Source organism: Podarcis muralis, chromosome 1 (assembly GCF_964188315.1).
Source record: "Podarcis muralis chromosome 1, rPodMur119.hap1.1, whole genome shotgun sequence".
Classification (NCBI taxonomy): Eukaryota; Metazoa; Chordata; class Lepidosauria; order Squamata; family Lacertidae; genus Podarcis; species Podarcis muralis.
The window spans coordinates 42631227-42644715 of record NC_135655.1 but is presented as its reverse complement, the minus strand read 5'-3'; the positions used below and the strand labels follow the sequence as shown (position 1 = coordinate 42644715).

Genomic DNA, 13489 nt, shown 5'->3' with positions numbered 1-13489 from the left:
GTTCTTTCAGCTTCCACCCTGACTTCTGCAAGGCTCTTAACTTTCCCCCTCTCTCCAGCCCCTGCCGGATACCCCTATTCAGACGTTTACCAACAAATGTGGGTGTAGGGTGCGGGTGGCGCTGTGGTCTAAACCACTGAGCCTCTTGGGCTTGCCAATCAGAAGGTCAGTGGTTCAAATCCCCACGATGGAGTGAGCTCCCGTTGCTCTGTGCTAGCTATCCCAACTTAGCTGTTCAAAAGCACACCAGTGCAATGGGATAAATAGGTACCGCTGTGGCGGGAAGGTAAGCGGCATTTCCATGCGCTCTGGCACTTGTCATGGTGTCCCGTTGCACCAGAAGCGGTTTAGTCATGCTGGCCACATGACCCAGAAAGCTAGCTGTGGATGAACGTTTCCTTGGCCTGAAAGCGAGATGAGCGCCGCAACCCTATCGTTGCCTTTGACTGGACTTAACCATCCAGGGGTCCTTTACCTTACTTTTTTACCTTTTACCAATAAAGTCAAGTTCCACTTGAATTTTTGGGGGGTGGGGAAAAACAAATAATAAGCGTTCAGCTTTCAGAAAACAAGTGTTAGCTGATTAGGCATTTTAGCTATGCAGTGTTGAATGTTATCTGTAACATTGTTCTTGCCTGTTTATCCTTTGTTATTGTTTTTATTTAAATCACTCCATGAACCAAGAACTTGCACATTGACCACTTACAATGAACCATGTTTCAGTTATTACAGCAAATATATACTATGTTTATGGTGCCCATGTGACATGAGAAGACTTGGCCTATTTATTTGTATAATTTATTATTTCTGTGACCCCTGCTTTCCTTTGGAGCACATCAGTGAGGCCGAGGGGGGTGGGTCTTGTCCCATGCACACTGCCAGACCTGCGCCCCAGGGTGGCCACTTTAGTGCTGCTCACACAGCAGTTTGGCCTCACCCCCGAAGGCATACTCCATTGTCTCGCGAGACAGATGGATGCCCACAAAAGATCCCGGTTTGTAAAACCCAATAAAAAGTTAATCACAATATGTGATTTTGTATTTTGGAAGAACAAACACATTTAAAATTTCTTTAGACCTCTGCACCACTATGTTCAAATCCTGCGCTACGTGCGGAAATGTTGAGATCTTCCCTTGAAAGGCTGTGATTGCCTGCCAGATTCCCCAAGTTCCTTGGTTGCATTATGACTTCTCGACTGTCACCCAATAATCATCTTTAAAAGAAGGCTTTCCTGACTAATGTGCTAAATAAAATCTGCACATTTCTTAGCTGTGAAAAGGGCACAGATGTTCTCTCCAGTGGTAACTATGAAGAGCTGGCTCCTAACTATTGCATGTATGGGGACAACACTCACCCACAGGAGGTATCGTCGTCTCCCCTACTGGCTGGAAAGACTTCGAAATTTAATCATATGTTTTGGATTAGAGGATTGTTCCTAGATTGGCCCCAGAGAACAGCAGGCGCATATAGTGATATTCTGTGACATTTCAACCATGGTAGACTCTCACTTAGCTAGCTTTTTTCCTGCTACCCCTCAAAGGTGCCCAGTGTTACTATCTCTCTCCCCACTTCCAATCCTTTTTCTACCCACTAAGTTAGGACAGGAATGCTTGAGACTCACAAACATTTCTGACAGGTGTTAACAAAGCAGAGTTTTACAAGTATAATGGTATGAGAGCAGCACCATCCAGCTAACTTTCATAGGTATTAACAGCACTTTTAGTCACTTCAAAGGAGAGGATTCATGAAAAATGTTTCTGGCTACCACTGATGGTGACCTTACTGGTGCTGGAGAAATAATGTTGGATGGCGGCTTTCCTGACAGTAAGTGAACAGCCATGTGGCTTTGCCAAAGTGCTTGCTATTTGCACTCATCTGAAACTTCTACTTTGGGTAGGATATCTCTCTATTTCTTTAATCCCTTGCTGCAAGAAGACAAACAATTGTGACAGCATCTTTATTCAGAGGTAATAATAGTCACATTTTTTTAAAATGTTAAATAACACTCAAGTAATGTTTAATACAAAAGAATATTTTTAAAAGTGCTACTTATGGTCTTCACCCAAACATAGGAATAAGGAAACGCCTAATGGTAGATTCAAAAATAGGCTATATTATTTATGCATTTCAAAACCTTTCCTGAATATGTGGCTTACTAGACAAATATAAAGGCTGCTGGAAAGAAGAAACAGCTACGCAAGTTAACTCCTTGATTTTCAGCAAAAAGCAAACAAGTGCAGATTCCACTTATGTTTAAAACAGGGATGGGGAACTTCTGGGTGTTTTTGGACTCTCAACTCCTATTTATCCTTGCTCACCCTGATAACAGACAACTATGCAACACAATGTGCAGTTGGGTCACCATCATTGTACTAAGAAGAGTTCAGTTCTCCTTGCTTCTTCCAAAGCATATGGCTGCTTCACAGGTTACTCTTTGCAAGACCTTCATGAGCTTAACTTCTATGCGGTAAAATGGGGGAGTACGGTATGTTAGGCTGATGCTCTTCTTCGTCAACCTCACATGCACCCAATTGCTTATGAACATGCCCCTCTGCAGACAGAAAGCCAAGCAGGTTCAAAACAGTCGGCATCTCCAACTCCTTCCCCTGGAGCAGCTCCAATGCTGGCAGTTACTCTACAGTAACTGGCTTTGAGGACTGAGTATTTTGTCCACCATAGCTGCAACCACATGACTGGGTTTTGGGGGTGGGAAAACCTGGAAGGTGCCGGGGTGTGTGTGTGTGGACAATCTGTGGCCCTGGTCCAATTTCATGTGAGTGGCGAAGAGGAAGGAAATCGGAAGAAGGTGGGAGACAGACAGAAGAGGTCTGGCACACAGCAAGAATGCAATCCCCAATGGAGTACAGGGGAAATGCTGTTAAGAGTAGAACTGGCAAACGAGGAAATTTAAGTGTCTTGATTTCATATCACGTTAAAGCGTAATGGTCTAGATGCTATTTCTAATCAATCATCTGGTAACGTTTATTAAAAACAGTTGGTAGGTTCCAAGCTGAATTTCAAGGTAGGAACCACTGATAGATAACAGAAAAAGAACAGTTTGTCCCGCAACCCAATGCAGAAAAATGCAGCCAAAGTATTTCCTGTTCCCTGGCTAGGAGGGGGCAAGCTGGCTGAGTGTGCACACTATACAAGGAGATTTTCATTTACATTTGTGCTCAAACTGGAAGTGACAAAGCTGCCAAGACGTGCCACATCTGTGCTGCAACTTGAGTAATCCACTAATGGATACTGAAGAGGCTTGGTCAAGAACAGAGAAGGAGCACTAGGTCTACAAGTGGCAAGCTTCTGCTGCTAGGTGCTTCTAAGAAAAAGCAAGTTTTGAGAAGCACCAGAGTTGCTTAACCCTTCCCCTGCCTGCCATTTTCCCAGCGGCTGCTAGCATGATGGCTGTGCTCTTCCTCCGAAGTTGGAGGCACTAATGTTTCTGAACACCAACTGCTGGAACCACAGGAGGGGAGAGTGCTCTGGTGCGTGGAGTCGTGCTTGCAAGTTTCCCACAGGCATCTGGCTGGCCAGCTGTGAGAACAGGATGCTGAGCTTGATTTTGCCACTGGCTATTCTTATGTTCTGTGTGGCTCCCTCCCACAGCTGGCAGTGTTCCAACCATAACTGTCACAGGCATGTATCTCAACCCGAGAGTGTGGAGGAATTTCAGCAGAAAGCCAGTGGAATAGAAAAGGGTTGTGGTCCCCTCCACTGCGGCTGCTTTGCTGAAACTGCTTTTCCTTTGATGGGGCACTGTCACTCTCCAGGTATTGTTTGCAGCCAGCATGGCTAATATTCAGGGAGCATGGGAATTGTAGTGAATCCACATTTGGAGGGCTACAGATTCCCTGTACCTGCTTTAGTGGCAGTGGGAGAGGTTGCTACAGGAATAATTTGGCCCATATTTAGCACCACTAACCAACCGAAGGTTTCCCCCATGTCTTTTTTTTTTTAAACGAAAGATAACTCTATATATGAGTCGCCCTATGAGATGGGATGGAGCCACAAGGTTAATTCTTAGCAAAGTCAGAGCACAGATTACTTGCTCCTGGCTGCCACAGGTAGGAAGTATGTCTCTTCTTGTTCTGCTTCAAATATGACAAGTGTGGGAGGGACACAAAACTGCATGGGGATTGTCCCAGGTGACAACTGTGCACATGTACACATAATAATTAAGTGCTGGGCTGCCACCCCTAAGTGTCATTTCCCAGCTGATGGACCTGCAGGTAAAGGCATTGTCGCTGTGATACTCTTCACACTGACTACACATTATTTCCAAGTAAATGCTTCCTATAAAAATGCTTTCCACATAACACAACCTTACCTCCTTTTTTTGATCAACAATACTGTTAAGTGACAAACTTCTTGACACAATTTTTTGGGGAGGGGGGAGCTGAGAGAATCCAGGAGACCTTTTCTGTCTGCGTGGGTGCCTGCTTCAAAGAGGCATTTATTACAAAAGTTCACAGTCCCAAAGGAAGTAACTGATGCCAATTTCCCACAACACCACAATAATGTGTTTCTCCCCCCCCCCCCCAAGTCACAATAGTCTCAATGTATCTCAAATTTAAGATGTTTGATTGGAGGCTCTGGATGGGTCACCCAGGTGAGCTAAGCAGGCTCAGAAAACCCCCCCAGCAGGTTTAAGCTTTCCACTGCGCCATGTCTGCCAGTCCAGCTCCTCACAGGGATGAGGAACCTTTGGCTCTCTCCAGATGTTGCTGGACTAGAACTCCCATCCTGGCTGACCACTGGCCATCCTAGCTGTGGCGGATGGGAGCTTCAGGCCAAGCCACCATCATCTGGGAGGGCGTCAGGTTCCCCATCCCCGTAAGAAAGGCACCGTATGAAGCCGTGAGCTTCAGAAAGTTAGGGGGTGAGGGGCTGGTGGGGGGAACATCAACTTCCTCTGGCAGAGGGCAGCTCTGAAAAGCCAGCAGGGGCTATGGAGAACTTGCTGGTGGAGCAGGAAGCCCCATTGCTAAGAGGCGCCCTCGACGGTCCCTCCGAGGCTCCCTCCCTCCTCCTCTCCGCTAGGGAGAGGGCTTCGCGGGGAAACGGACACCGTGTAAGGCAAGGGCTTGAGCACCAGCCCGTAGACGTAATCCAAGGTGAGCTCCTCGGCCGGGTTGGCTTCCACCTCGCACTGCTGCAGAAGGATGGCGGTGAAGAGGAAGAGCTGCAGCTTGGCCAGCTGGTCGCCGATGCAGCGCCTCTTGCCCGTCGAGAAGATCATGACCCGGCACGTGAGGTCCCGGTCGACGTTCTCCTGCCGGGCGTCCAGGAAGCGCGTCGGGTCGAAGACGTGCGGGTCCTTCCAGCGCAGCGGGTCGTGGTTGACGGACCACTGGTTGACGAAGACCACCGTGCCCGCGGGGATGTGGAAGCCGTCGAGCAGCACGTCGGCGGCCGTGGCGTGCGGGATGGTGACGGGCACGAAGCTGCTGTAGCGGAGCGTCTCGTGGAGGAAGGCTTCCAGGCGAGGCAAGGAGGCACGGTCCTCCCCCGTCGGAAGCCGGGAGCGGCCCACCACCCGGTCGAGGTCCGCCTGCAGCTGCCGTCGAAGGTGCGGGTGCTTGAGGAGGAGCAGCAGCACCCACGTGAGGGCGGTGGAGGTGGTGTCCTGACCTGCGCCGAACAAGTCGGCCAGCGTGGCCTCGACGTAGTCTCCGCCCAGGCCCTGCTGCGCCCCGGGGCCGTGCTCCATGCACTCCAGGATGGCGTCGCTGATGTGGCGCGGAGGGGCGCCGGGCTGGACGGTGCTGCGGTGCTGCGCTACCTTGGCGCACACGAAGTCGTACAGCTCGCGGCTGACCGCCTGGAAGTCTCGGAAGACGCTGCGCACCGGGTTGGGGAAGGCCTGCAGCCAGGGCAGCACGTCCACCAAGCTGCCCGCCGCCACCGTCTGCCCGAAGCGGTGGTTCCTGCTCAGCAGCGCGCGAAACTCGCCGTCGGCGTGGCTGTAGCGCTGCCCGAAGCAGAGGGCGCACAGCACGTTGGCGTTGGCCACGACGAAGAGCGGCGAAGGGTCGACGTAAGCGCCGCCCTGGCTCAGCCGCAGCAGGCCGTCGATCAGCTCCTGCGCCTCGGCCGCCACGTGCTGCTCGAAGAGCTGCTTGCTGGGCGTGTTGGCCGTCGAGAAGGCGCGCAGCGTGGCGTGCGCCACCCGCCGCTGCGCCCGCCAGCGCTCGCTGTAGCGCCCGAAGGCCATGCTCTTGCCTCCGGACACCAGGCCGAAGGAGAGGAAGTCGGGCCGGTCCGCGAAGGGCACGGCCTGCTGCACCAGCGCCTGTCGGATGGCCGCCTCCCCGTTGAGCACCACGATGGCGCGCCGGCCCAGGCGCAGCTGGAAGATGTCGCCGTAGCGCCGCGCCAGCTCGCCGAAGGTGAGGTGCGGCAGGCGGCCCAGTTGCAGCACGTTGCCCAGCAGCGGCCACCCGACGGGGCCGGGGAGGCTCTTGCCCGCCGGCCGGGGGCTCCTCCTCGCCCACAGGTACAGCAGCAGGACGCAAGAAAGCAGCAGCGCCGGCTGGACGGCGCTCTTGAGGAGCGCGCCGGCCGCCCCGTCGGGGGTCCCGCCTTCCGCCATGGGGGGCGCACGCCCGTGGGACTCCTCTAAGAAACCGGTTTGTTTGTGGAGAGACGCGGGAAGCCGTCGGGGGACACTTCCTCCGCCTCAGCCCCGACCGAGCTCGTCGGGTGGGGACTTTCTCGCCCCAGACGCTTCGTCCCGTCGGTGAACTGCCCCCTCCCTCTGCCAGATGCCTCCTGGCTCTGCTCTGAGGAGTTCGCAGGATGCCCGTCGCGGCTTTATAGCCGTCTGGGAAGGGGGCTGAGCTTCCCTCCTCCCCTCGCGGTGGTCCCAGAGTCCCCCGTGCGCAGCCATTCCGTGCTTTCCTCCGAGAGAGAGAATGGAAGCAGCAGATTGATCCCTCGCACCAGGAATGTGTGCAACTTTCCAAGGTCTTCCTCCTGCCAAAGACAGCCTGATCCTCGCAGCAGGAGCCGGAGAAGCGGGAGGGGAGCGGAGTGTGAGAGCTACTGAACTCTGCCAGGCACCTTTGGCTGCCTTGGAAAGGCTGCTGCTTTCGTGACTGGAGACAAACTGGCCAGCGACGCTGCTGCCGCTGCCCCAGACCGCGAGGGATGCGAATGCCAGTCCAGTCCGAAGGGAAGGGCGGCAGCGAGTATTTGGTGCCTCTGCTTTGTCAGGACACTTCAGCAAAGCCTGGTGGAGGGAACTGTCAGGGGACAGCAGTTACTCGACTGGCAACCTGACTTTCCTTGCCTTTGGAGTAAGATATAGACAACTTGACTTTTTTCTTTCTTTATGCTTTGCAAAAACATCTCAGCTGTTTATCATGCTCAGAATTGGCACAGTTGGTTGTGGGGCTTAATAAAAAAAGGAGTGGGTGACCTGGAAAGACTTTGGGTTATCCAGAGGGGGATACTTTTGAGAAGGTTGCAATTCATAAATAAAGGAAACACAATTGTTCTATTCCTGCAAAGGGGTAGCTCAGATACTTGCTCCTCTGAGACAAAGTGTTGTTTCTGATAAAGTTACAGCTTTATTGGAAATGCTTGCCATCTCGGCCATCATTCCCTGCACAGCTTCTCAACTCTCCTGCCAGCTCTTTCTTTAATCACTGACATATCCCCACAACACACACCTCAGCCCCATTCCTGCATGGTGCTCAAAGATAGGAGAGCACATAGGACCTCAGCTTTGCTGCTGCATAAGTTTGTTTTCATAAGGCTATGGGGGAAGATAGCGGCTGAAATGAGAGTGGGGAGTGAATTGGTGGGGCTTGTGAATTTTACTACAAGTCTCCTACTCCAATGCCCCCACCGCTCTGCTGGTGCCAAACCTGTCACTGCTCCTGCAAGTGCCTTGTCCATGTTCCAAGTCTCCTGGTCCGCCACACTGCATCTCCCAGCACTTGCTTGCACTGCAGAGATTGTCCTTGGTTCAAATACCTCTTCAGCCAAGACTTGTCTCATAACCTCTGTTCCCCATCTGATATATGGGGATGAGGACTCTGTAGGGATACTTATCCAATTTAGCACATGTGATACATAAATGACTATCGGACTTTGGAAAGCTCCTATCGGTGGATCAAGCTCATCAGTTTGGTTGGAATTAATTAAACTACATAGTTTGAACTGGAGTTTGAATAAATGTGCCATTTCTGTTTTCTGAATGGATTTTACTGTGGTGTTATTTTCCTTAGTGGGCCGTGCAAGCTACCACTTTGAATAATGCTTCTTATAGGGTAGGAGGCCCTGGGGCATGGCCAAGGGAGGCTGCTGCCACCCCCTAAATCAATTAAAATCAATACAAATCTGAGGTTCTGACCTCTGTAAGAAAAATCCTGGCTACACCCATGCCCCGGGGGGTGTTTATGGAACCAAGAGGGCAATGCCCCCCACCCAAATTGGGAACCACTGACTTAAAGCCTGTATGTTTAGCTATACTCTGAGTTTCTCTTGAAGCTGAATTCCATGGAATATCCTTGTGTGCTCTACTTGCTTGAGCTTGGGCTGTGGTTCAGTAGCGGAGCACATGGTTGGCATGCAGAATGCCCTAGGTTCAATCCCGGCATCTCCTGCCAGTCAGTGTAGGCAATAGTGAGGTAGATGGACCAGTGGTTTGGCTCCGTATAAGTCAGCTTCCTAGGTTCTGTCTCAGCCCTGAACAAAAATGTGCACACATATCAATAGGGCTGTAAAATCAATCAGAGTGCAAAGGAGCTGCCAATATAATCCTTCTCCCATATGTCTTCTTAGAAATAAGTCATTATTCGCATTTTACAAAAAGGGAACTGAGCCTGGGAGAAGGAGACCCCGGCCAGTGAGCCTGCGGCTGAGTGGACATTGATCTCCAAGTTGCCTAAACACAAATCCACTGTGCAAACCCCTGAGCCACGCTGATGCGTACCAATCTTTGCAGAACCCTTCCATAGAATTGCAGAGTTGGGACCCCAAGGGTCATCCAGTCCAGCCCCCAACAATTACAGAACAGATAGGTTCACTGAAATAAATGATGAGTTGCATGTCCTTTTCTGCCAAAATTATACACAGGGAGGGCATAAGAAAGGACACAAACCCAAAGCAAGAGGTTAATGTACATTGGACTGGTCTCTTAAGCAGCAAAGGGAGGTTGAGCTTCCAGTTATCAGGGGCTGTCGGTGGCGTGCCACTTAGAGATCACCTTGACGGAGCTAGGCAGCCTCAGAGTGTCAGAGAATGTGCTTAATGGGGTAGCTGTGAGTAATCATAGCTGTTGGCAGAGCATGTTGAAGAGGGAGCATCCGCAGGTCATGTTTTAGTGGAGCAGAGAAGCTGCCGCTCCGGAGAGCCTGACTGGAGCCAAACTTTTTGCAAACTTTCTGTTGTAAAATAAGATTAAGCTTTATTGTTGCTGTCTGAGATGATGCGATATCGTTTTAAGTCCTTTGCGACTTCAAACGTTTTCCGGTGTATCCCCCTAACATTCCTGGGGAGGAAGGAAATACTGTCGCATTATAAATTGACAGCTTGCACTATCAACATGTCACTCACAGCCGCGGTGCCAAATTGAGCCCGTCTGTTGCTCAAGGGTCTCTGCGAGGGACGTTTCCAATACAGAATAATTGTGACCACATGAAGTATTCGCGGGGATTTCTGAAAAGTATGCGTTTCGGTAGTTTTTTAGACGAGCCTATAGCCCAAAGGGGAAGCTGGTAGCAAACTGAAGATGGAATAACTCATTTCACTAAACTTTCTGGGACTGCACTTTTTAAAAATTGAAGCGCTTTCTTTTAGCAAGCTTGTTTTCTCCTGCTCTGGAGGCTAGGACCCGAACCAGTGGATTCAAGTTACAAGAAAGGAGATTCTGACTAAATATAAAAAAACCCACCTGATGGAAAGAGCTATTCAACAGCGGAACAGACTCCCTCAGAAGGTAGTGGACTCTCCTTCTTTGGAGGTTTTTAAGCAGGTTGGATGGCCTTCAGTCATGGTTGCTTTAGTGAATATTTTTGCATTGCAGAGGGTTGGACTAGATGACCCTTGGGGTCATTTCCAACTCTAGAGTTCTATGGGTCAATGATTCTAAATAAGCTGGCATGAAATTCCAGAAAAACACATGAGACGAATGTTAACAAGATTCAGCTGAGGACCTTCTCAGAAACCCTTTTTTTTACTACATAGGTGAAAGAGACACTGTGCTAAACATGTGAACTACAGTGGTACCTCGGGTTAAGAACTTAATTTGTTCCGGAGGTCTGTTCTCAACCTGAAACGGTTCTTAACCTGAGGTACAACTTTAGCTAATGGGGCCTCCTGCTGCTGCCGCTGCGCTGCCACCGCACAATTTCTGTTCTCATCCTGAAGCAAAGTTCTTAACCCGAGGTACTATTTCTGGGTTAGCGGAGTCTGTAACCTGAAGCGTCTGTAACCTGAAGCGTCTGTAACCCAAGGTACCACTGTAGCCTGTAATTGTGTGTGCTCAGAAGGCGCTGTGTAGCTTATTAATTAGTTGCATTTGAGACTGAAACAATTATCTAATGCCCCCCCCCCCCCAGCTTTGAATGGTAGCACAAAAGTGGTAGTACAGGGCAAGTCTCTGCTTCCTGCCTTAAAATGGCAACACGATTTCAGCAGATGATTGTTGCAGCTGATGAATAATTCCTGGCTGGTCCCTTGCAGTGATGTGGACTGCCCAGAACAGGGGGCAACCTGTGCAGGATCAAGTTTGGAAAAGTATCAAAGACACCTGCAAGTTTTAAAGCCTCCGTTCGTATTAGTGCAGTCTCCTCTGACCAAGGAAAACAGAAGCCTGGTTAAGAGCTGGAACTTCTGGATTCTCTTACTACTTGGAGACTAGGACGTGCACAACAATATATATACACATAGTTGCAGAACTTCAGGACAACGTTTTAACTATTAATCTGACCATGTCTGCATGAATGAGAAACAATAGCTGCTGGATTAAAATGTGTGTTTTGTTCTATGAATTCAAAGTCAGCTTTCTTTTTAAAGAAAGTTGTTCAGCAATGGTTTTTGGTATTTGTTTTAATTAAAACCATTCAATCTGCCAACATTTGAAAACTGCCTTTTGCACGTATGCTGCAATTTTCAAGGGAAATCATTTAAGTGTCCGTGTTTACCTTACCACATTGTAGATGTGCTACCAAGCAACGTGGTAACATAAGCTATTTTACTTGCTAGGGAACCGTTTTCACACCTTCCACTGATGGATGGGACTTAGTGGTTGAATCCTGCCCCAAATTGCCTACTGTCAAAAGAGGCTATTCTGCTCTTCAGCATGAGTCACTGATCTGGGTGTGTCTTCTGATCTAGAAGGAAGGAGGCCCAGAAGAGTAGCTTGCGTTTTACATCCCATCCCACCTAATCTAGAGGCATGCAGAGACAGAGCGGGCTCCCTCCTCTGTGCCTCATTACTCTGGGTTCATGGTGGTGGAGACTTTAACTGCATACTTATTTCCCAAGCATAAGAAGAATGCAAGAGGAAAAGATGCAGCAAGCTGCAGAGATGTTTGAGTTCTGTTTGAATCCAAGGCTGCGGCTACAAGAGAAACAAGACCCTTCTGGGGCGTTGATGCTGTGAACCCCTCCATCACAGGCTCAGGTTGCGTATATGTGTAAATCATATATCGCAAAGACACCACCGTCTCTGCTGTGTCTCATTTCCCAATGGAAACACGAAGCCTGGGTAAGCGCCTGGAACCCCTGGAATCTAACACCTCTTGGAGAGACACGCAACAAAACCTACATCTAATCAGTGGCTTAGGAAGCGGGGTGCGATAGGTGTGGCTGCCCCGGTTGTCATCATGGAGGGGGGTGACAAAATGGCAAAAATATGTGTTTTAAAAATTAAAATTAAAAAATTGAGCTCACAACACTTAATAATAATAACAACAACAACAATAATAATAACAACTCCTGCACCCCCTTCCTATGCCACTGGCAGCTAGGTGAGGTGGGGGGCACTAGGTGCCACACCGCAGGGCCTACAGCGTGCCTGAGCCACACGTCTCTCCTGAGGGGGAGGTGGTTGGGCGGACTGACTGCAAGCTCCACGCTGCTTATGTCTGCCCACTGCCTCAGCTGCCCTACAGCTGAGGGGGAAGCTGCAGATAGGCTCCACGCAGCACGCCCTGCCTTGGCTCGCCCCACGCCCATGGGCAGCTCACCCCGTCCCCGGCTGCAGGATGCATGGGCCGCACCGGGCACCCGAGTGGCTAGCTATGCCTCTGCATGTAATGCTTGGAGAGAGGAAGAGCTCCTGCAAAGGCCTGTACCCTCTGAAGAGGTGCAGGGAGGCAGGAAGCTGAACACGTACACACACACAAACACACACTTTTTCTGAGCCCTCCCTCCCTTTGCTGCAGAGCTGGCAATGATTATGAATAACAATGCTTTGTAGCCTGGATTGGATTGAATTACATGACATGCAGACTGACAGACGGTTAGCAAGCGGAACTCTGGTTGCGAAACTGGGACGCTGACTCCCATGTGGATGCTTCCCAGACAAATCCAACTTCCCCTTTTTCTCCTTTTAAAAAGTGTTCAGCCGGCGCAAGGAGTTACAAATGAAGTGGGTGGGGGTGGGAGGCTGAAATCTGTGTAAAACATACGGGAGATTTAGCATAGCATCTATTTCACTGGGTCCATACAGCTTAAGAATTCCAATGGGAGCCAGTGTGGTGTAGTGGTTAAGAGCAGTGGACTCGTAATCTGGTGAACCGGGTTTGCTTCCCCGCTCCTCCATGTGCAGCTGCTGGGTGACCTTGGGCTAGTCACACTTCTCTGAAGTCTCTCAGCCCCACTGACCTCACAGAGTGTTTGTTGTGGGGGAGGAAGGGAAAGGAGATTGTTAGCTACTTTGAGACTCCTTCGGGTAGTGATAAAGCAGGATATCAAATCTAAACTACTCCTCCTCCTCTTCCTCCTCCTTCTCCTCCTCCTCCTCCTCCTCCTCCTCCTCCTTTCTTCTTCTTCTTCTTCTTCTTCTTCTTCTTCTTCTTCTTCTTCTTCTTCTTCCTCCTCCTCCTCCTCCTCCTCCTCCTCCTCCTCCATGGCTTCCCAATGTTTGTACACACAATAAGACATACATGCATTCAATTGCCACACATGATGGCATGCATGGGTGTGATTCCACCTCGTACACGCATGTGCATGCACACACACACAGAGACATACAGTTGGGTCAATTAAATGTGGAATGCTTGCAGTCCCTTTCATGTAGGAACTTATTCATATGTGGAGTGGTCTACAGACAGTCACTGTTTTGAAGCTATGTCTAGGCACCAACATGTACCAACATTCCTAGGCTTGCTGCTCATTCTCATCTCAAATCTAGAAGAACAGTGATAAAATCTTCATCAAAAAAAAGTCTATACTGTATTGGAGCCCCCTAATGACTCCTAGGGTGCCTGACACAGCAATACAAAGACGTTCACTTTCTTTTAATTTAAAT

The 13489-nt window shown here is 49.8% G+C and overlaps 1 pseudogene; it reads right to left on the bottom strand.

The window, feature by feature from the left end:
* Nucleotides 1-1943: 1943 nt before the first annotated feature.
* Nucleotides 1944-6718, bottom strand: LOC114593883 (cytochrome P450 1B1 pseudogene; annotated as a pseudogene).
* Between the last annotated feature and the right edge of the window lie 6771 nt (nt 6719-13489).